This window comes from Polypterus senegalus, chromosome 2, assembly GCF_016835505.1.
Source record: "Polypterus senegalus isolate Bchr_013 chromosome 2, ASM1683550v1, whole genome shotgun sequence".
NCBI lineage: Eukaryota > Metazoa > Chordata > Cladistia > Polypteriformes > Polypteridae > Polypterus > Polypterus senegalus.
In genome coordinates this window covers 237,979,560-237,986,955 of record NC_053155.1, presented here as the reverse complement: position 1 = coordinate 237,986,955, position 7,396 = coordinate 237,979,560, and the positions used below count along the sequence as shown (strand labels likewise).

Sequence of the window (7,396 nt, the reverse complement as noted above, 5' to 3'; positions counted from 1 at the left end):
GATATGTCTGCAACACGGCAGGGGCCTGCCAAAGCAACCCACAGACAGGCACAAAGAAATTCAGTTTTCTAGACAAGATAGTACATTGAGTGTCATGGAAAATTGTAGAAATGTAATTATGACAAGTAATAACACAGGACAACTAACAAATTTTGAGGCGAGTTTGCTAATTGTTTATTTTTTCACAACTGTGAAAATAGGAGGTAGTGCCCACTTGCCCTATAGGCAGAGACACCACTAGTACTTGTGGCAGACGGCTGTGGCCCTTACCAGGCCGAAATGCCCCGAGAATGAAAGGATTGGGGAAGAGAACTTGTTCAGGACATTATCCCCCCCAGAACACTAGAGGGCAGCCCCCCTGGCTTGCAGCGGGCCCACAGGTTTGCAATATGGAAGCTAAACCCTGCTGAGGCCTGTGGCCACCTCCAGGGGGTGCCTGGACGTGTACTAAGCCCTTGTTTGCAGCATTTCTTCCACACCCTGAAGTGCTGCCAGAAGTAGGTCGACAAGCACCTAGAGCACTTCCAAGTGCCCCATAAAAGGAGCCAACCACCACTACTCAGGAAGCTAGTCGGGAGGAAGAAAGACCAAGCTTGCTGGACGAGGAGTGAAGGCAGAAGGAATGAGAAAAGGAAGGTAAGAAGGACCGTGTTTGCATATCCAGGTGCTTTACTGTGCTGTGCTCTGGGGAACGAGGAAAAAACAAAGGGTGTGTCTCTGCCTGTCTGTGTCAGGTTAGGGCGGTTATACGCGTCCCTGGTTTCCACATACTGCACATGTAAAAAACAAAGGTACTGTTTGTTTATTTACTGATTGATAATGAATAAGTCAGAGTTTCTGTAATTGGTACTTAGCAATGTTAAGTCAAAAGAATAAACTTAACTATAAGGTGTTCGTGTCAGTTACTGCACGGGTAAAAATTTTACCTTGGAAAAAGCTATCTAGATCATATTTCTACACATTAAAGTAAATTGCTACTTTATGTATTCTCGGATATTAAGGCACAGTTAAAACACCCCTGGCTTCTAGAACTGTGTACTCGGGTTTTACAGCTTTCAGAAACGGCTTGAATACTAGCTGACAATCTGATATTTGAATACCAGTCTGTTAACTCTTTATTTTTTATGGTAATTCAGTTTTTCAAGTAGAAAGCAGTTTTGGTGATTTTGTAAAATGAGGCCGTGCTATGGGGGCCATGATCCCATTTAGACTTGCAGATACAAACAATCAATTGCGCTCAGACGAGGTGCTTCTGGTAAACATTTTGCTCTTTTTTGTATTTCAGTGGGAACAGTAAGAGGCAGCTGGCAGTCATATCTCTGCCTCTGACTGATTTAAGGCTTATTATGAAGTGTGCTTTACAGTTAACAACAACCTCTGGCTGACAAAAAATCTTGACAAATGAAAATAACCTAAACATGTCAGCCCTTAAATGTGAGAAAGGATTCTTTTTTGAGAGCTTGTCAGGTATTAATCAATAAAACAAAGAGAAAGCAGAGATTCTTACACCTGCTTAATCCAATTTAGGATTCTGGGGAGTCCATCATCAGTCCACTGATACATATGTCAGGACTCTCATGAAGGTAGCTGTGATTCACCAGTTAACTTAACAACACGTCTTTGGAATGTGGGAGAAAATCCTCAATGACACAAAATACAAACTCCACAGAGACAACAACTGGATGTGGGATGATGTCCTCAGTTTGAACATGCTGATGGTCATTTGGTTACCTCATTATCTCTAAATGATTAATGCATTTTAAATCATCCGCTTTACCTGCTTTCTAGATCGATAAGGGAAGGGTCTATATTGTCCCTAGTGTGTGCTTGGTGTGTGGGTGTGATCTGCGGTGGGCTGACGCCCTGCCCAGGGTTTGTTTCCTGCCTTGTGCCTTGTGTTGGCTAGGATTGGCTCCAGTAGACCCCCATGACCCTATAGTTAGGATATAGCGGGTTGGAAAATGGATGGATGAATGTACTGATGTGATCAGAATAAAATCTAGAACTGTGCCTTTAATTAATAATGTATTCATTGTGAGGAGACTTAGATGTCAATCAAATAATTAACAAAAAATTAGTAATAAAAAGGTAAAGCAAACTAATAAATAATTAACTGAGCCAAGATGATCGTGTAAACAGATACATTTTTATATATATTTTAGCCATAGATAAGGTGCGGTTCATTATACAGTATTGTACATTTGTATATAGTAGCCATGATTGATTCAGTAATGGATAAAATTACTGGATAATTTAATAAAGGTTAAGATTTTCCTCAATTCTCCCCATAATCACTTGTGAATAATTATGGATTTTTGTCCTTGAGTAGCTGCTCCCATTCTGAAGCTTAAATCCAATGCTAACGGAAATTCTCATGAAGCATGCGCATACAGAACAAGCATTTGGTCATAAGCAATGGAGCTTATTGCCATGCGGAATAATAATAATGCATCTGCTTGCACGTACGAGGCTTACGCAGCTGTCTGGTAGAAAATTACAGAAACACAAAGATGGGCCAAAATGAACATCATTACCCTGATTACAGGGGGAGCAGCTGCCAAGGGAATGGTTCTGCTGTTGACTTTAGCCTTGTGGTGGCTAGGCTGTAAAATGGATTGGGCCTTTGATCTCTTCTATTATGTTTTTGTAGTTAATTGGAAAGCTATGGAAAAATTGGTCTCTAATTTATTTCTTAATTGTCAATTGACATGCTTTAAGCAATTACTGACATGGCTTTGGCTAACTATGACCTCAGCTGGAAATAAGCACATCCAGAAGATAGATAAAATAAAAGGCACTATATGATAGATAGATAGATAGATAGATAGATAGATAGATAGATAGATAGATAGATAGATAGATAGATAGATAGATAGATAGATAGATAGATAGATAGATAGATGGTCAAGGCCATTACCTGGCCAAAATACCAGCTGGGTGGAAGGACTTGGGGAGACAGCATGTTTGGGACAATATCTTCCCCGAGAAACTAGAGGGCAGCCCTCCTGGTTTACTACAGCACCACAGGGCATGCCAGGAGTTGTAGTTTGAAGCAGCCTGTTCTGTGGGTGCCACCAAGGGGTGATGCAGGTACAGCTGAGCCCTTTGTGGCACCACTTCCACCACACCCAGACGTTCTGCTGGAAGAAGGTCATGGAACACTTGGAACACTTCCGGGTGGACTATAAAAGCAGTCACCTCACCCCAGTCGAGGAGCCAGAGTTGGGAGGAGGAGTGGAGACAGAGAGAAAGAGAGAGGAAGAAGGAAGGACTGTGCTTGTTTGTGTATTTGGAGCTTTGTACTGTGCTGTGTAGTGGGGAGCAACAGAAAGGCATGTTTTGTCTGGCAAGCCTTTTGTCTCTGCCTGTCTGTGTTGGGGTTGGGGGAACCGTATGCCGTATGCCCCGTGATAGACAGATAGTTTAAAAGGCATAATATCATAGATAGATAGACAGTAATTTTAGCACAGACTTTTTTTTTCTTTTAAAACTCAAAGTTCACCTGGTTACAAACCTTTTTATGTCATTAGTAACAAATATATGTCCAAGCCTCACATGCTTCTTGTCATTGTCCGCAAGCAGGTGAATCGATATGATTCTTTCAGAGGTCCAAACACTTTTGTGGTTTTGCACACTTATGAGACTTGAGTTGGCATGTCTTTCATTTTTTCCATGCACTTCCTTCTGTTCACACAAACTATAGATACCACCTTCCTATTACAGAAGTGGGAATTGATTTGTTTACATGCAATTAAGTTGTAAAACACAGACTCATAAAGCAATAATGACAGTGCCCGGTTACGATGGCAATCTCTCATGTCTAGCATCATCAGTGTTGTTGTTTTATTTTCTATTCTATGTCTTGCTTCAATGAGGAGCACTCTCATTTGCACTGTCTATGATCACCAACACAAAGTTGGCTTCCATGCACTTTGAACCTTTACAGACCACGCTTCCTTGTTTAGCCTGCCCCTAGCTGTTGAGTAACCTAAGGAATTTTTGTGAACATTAAAAGACAGATGTGCCACATTTGAGCCATTGAAATCAACTGTTTTCTTTGGATTCTGGAGAGCTGTGTGAATAAATTTGGCTCGACTCTGTGAGACGTCAGTGCTACCTTCCTTTCCTAGGAGGAAGGTTGATTTGTCATACTGCAGTGGCTTCAAATGTGCATTGCTCTTCCACATGAATCGACCCAGCTGCAGCACGTGTCTGCCTGACTCCGTCTCTATACTTCTGGAGATGTCATCAGTCACATCGCCTTGGCAGCTGTCTTTGAACTGATGTATAATTGTTTCTCAGATCCTTGTGAATCACTCAAGAATTTGCTGGCTGGTTTGAACTCCCTGGTTCAATGATCTCTGATGACTGAGCTTGCAACTTTCACTTAAGAGCCTGCACTCCATTCCCAGCCCCAACAGCAACAGCAGAGGGGACACCAAAAGATGTGCATTTCATTCATTCCTTTAGTATTGTTGCTCTGTAATGTATATTGCACAGGTTATTGTCCATGTTATATGTTCTGATGGTTTATGAAGGCTTGGCTCGAGACACAGGCAGGGCACAGTAAAGTGCTAGAATGGAGTATGAGCTGACATTTGTGGCATATGTAGTCATGCCAGGGAGAAAACAGCACTGCCAGGGGAAGGCATGACACTTTTATTTATAGAGTACCCGTAGAAGTGATCGCAAATATAAGAGAGGGGTCAATAAGGAAACCTGCCCTCAGACTGTCTACATACAGTATGAATGAGCACCCAGTTCTCCACAAACGTGGAGTGCAGAAAATGAAGCAGTAGCAGTCTGTTTCAAATGGTTCTCCGTGCAAGTCCAACCCAGTGAAGCGGCCATACTAGAGTATCATCATCATATTTAGGAGAGATTCTGGCTTAGAGCTATTCAGTCGTAATGATACAGATGGTAGCTTTGTATATGAAATACATCCAATGTTCAAACTTGTGGTTCCTCTCGCACTGAGCAGAATCGCCATAGTGATGACACATCGTCGGTAGGGTAAAACTAACCTGTCTCATGACAGTCTAAACCCAACCTATGTTTCCTCTTATCGAGCCAACATTTCAATGGTCTGTGAATTGTGCTTCACACAGAAAGGAAGAACCATATTTTAAAAACCTTTCTGACACCTCCTGTTTAAAACCCCAAAAGGCAGGAGGATTGTGAGCTTCCACTTTCATGGTTTGTATTCATCCTGAAAAATCAAGGGCAAGTGAACTACTGTCCTTCTGCTCCACATGAGGTTTCTGGGAAACCCCTAAACTGTCCTTAGGAGGCCTATTATACAGTCTGGTTTGTACCATCCCAGTCCAACTACCCTCATGCCACTGTCTCCAGAGCAACTTAAAAGCTCCTGGTCAATACTATGTGAGCAGGACACCTGGGAACAACCATTAAATTCAGAATTTACACTGAGCGACAGCTGGGACCATCTGGAGGAGCCTAGGATATTAGGAGGGTGTTCCTGACCCAAGGAAGCAACCCAGGTGGGTTCAAACAACCATTCGTTTTCTAAAAGCTCACCGATTGTGCAGTAAGAGGGTGGGTGGTAGTAAAAGAAACCAAAGGAGAGAAGGGAAGCACCTTGTTTGGTGCACTGGTGGTCAAGTGGGCAGACCATCTCTCTGAATACACAGGTAAAGGTATCCCCTGTAACACACATGCACGTAGGAGGCAGTCAACAAGCCCTGAGGTGAGTGAAATATCGTAAGACAAGGGGTTGATTTGTGGTAGTAACATCTCTCTCTGTTTTTCGTCAGACAAAAAGAAGAAAAATAACGTACCTTCCATACTTCCGTGTTTCCAAGATGGCCACCAAACATCACTCCATGTCCAGCTACCTCTGATGACGTCACTTCTTGCTCCATTTCAATGACATCACTTCTGGCTCCATCTCAATGACACCACATTCAATCTCCAGAAGATGACGTCAGTTGCACCATTACATTTCTGGTTCCTTCTCATGACGTCACATCCGTCTGCCAGTCATGACATCATCTCCTGCCACATCATTTCCGCCCGTCTTTTTGTTACAGTATAAAAACTCCATCTTTGTAATTCATATTTGTCAACTGTTGTAAAAAGAATATTGATCAACGATTTGCTTTTTTTGCATGTCTTTTGGACATTATACAGGGACGAATGTTGTAGTGAATGTTATTTCATTACAACCCAGAGAATCACAGAGTTTGTTTTTTTTCCTGTGATCATCCTTTCCTTTTGATTGTGAATAAATATATTTATTTTTTCCACCTTTTTCCCTTCTTTGCATCATTATGGGTCAATGGGGTCAGTGCTCCCCCATATATATTTACAGTATAAATGCTGCTTTTTTAATTACCTTTTACATAATATGACTTACATTCAATGAGTGCAAGTGCAAGTAGAAAATCATTTGCCCTTCTGATATATGAGGAATACAAACTGAAAACATTTTCAATACCTTTGTGGATTCTAATACAGTACATAGTTGACGTGACTCTACAGTCACCTAATGCACAGTGGATTCAGAAAGTATTCAGACCCCCTCACTTTCTTCACACTGTATTGTGTTGTACAATTAAATTGTCTCCAGTTGTATATGAAGGTCAGTTGGTGTCCAGGAATGCAGGAATCCTTAGGACCACTATTGGTGCTTTTATGGTGACACCAGGGGTTTCCTAACCCTTTCCTGACCCTGGAGGTGGTAGGCAGGAATCCTTGGGACTACTAGGGGCCCTGTTAGATTGACACCAGGGGTTTCTTAACCCTTTCCTGATCCTGGGGGTGGTAGCTGAGCTTCCCCACGAAGATGTTCCACTCATGGACTTAAAAGGCTCTTTTGACCTTACCTCAGTTGTACTTGGGGTCAGGTGGTCAGAGCGTGGGTGGCAGCAAAAGGAGAAACCAGGAGGAGAGTACCCCTGAAGGTGACAGCACTCATTTATTGACTTCACTACAAAACATTTCCATGAGAAAGGGCATTATGGTTATCTATAATCTCACAATTCTACGACGACTTTACAAATGCAGATGATTGGCAATGAATAAGCATAGTTGAACAGGATAATTGATTAGCTGCTACTCTGCACACCACAGATGGAATTAAATCTGTACTTCTATACAAATCACCCTACTATTGAAATAATTTCATTGAAACAGCCATTGAAACGTTTATAGTTGGGATCTGTGAATACAACAGTGTAACACCATGTTGACTGTTAAAGATATAACAGAATATACAGAATATTTCACTGACTCACAAGGTAGTATCAGTTGTCTGTATAATAATTAAAATAATAATTCATTACATTTATATAGTGCTTTTCTAAGTACTCAAAGTGCTATCCACACAGGGAGGAACCAGGAAGCAAACCCACAATCTCCTTACTGCAAAGCAGCA

General features: G+C 41.8%; 1 long non-coding RNA gene across 1 annotated transcript; it reads left to right on the top strand.

Annotated features, from left to right (window-relative positions):
* The first annotated feature begins 485 nt into the window (after positions 1–485).
* LOC120523769 lies at positions 486–6,266 on the top strand. Its single transcript, XR_005632696.1, has 2 exons — positions 486–636; positions 5,775–6,266. It is a non-coding gene; the product is annotated as an uncharacterized LOC120523769 (long non-coding RNA).
* The last annotated feature ends 1,130 nt before the right edge of the window (positions 6,267–7,396 follow it).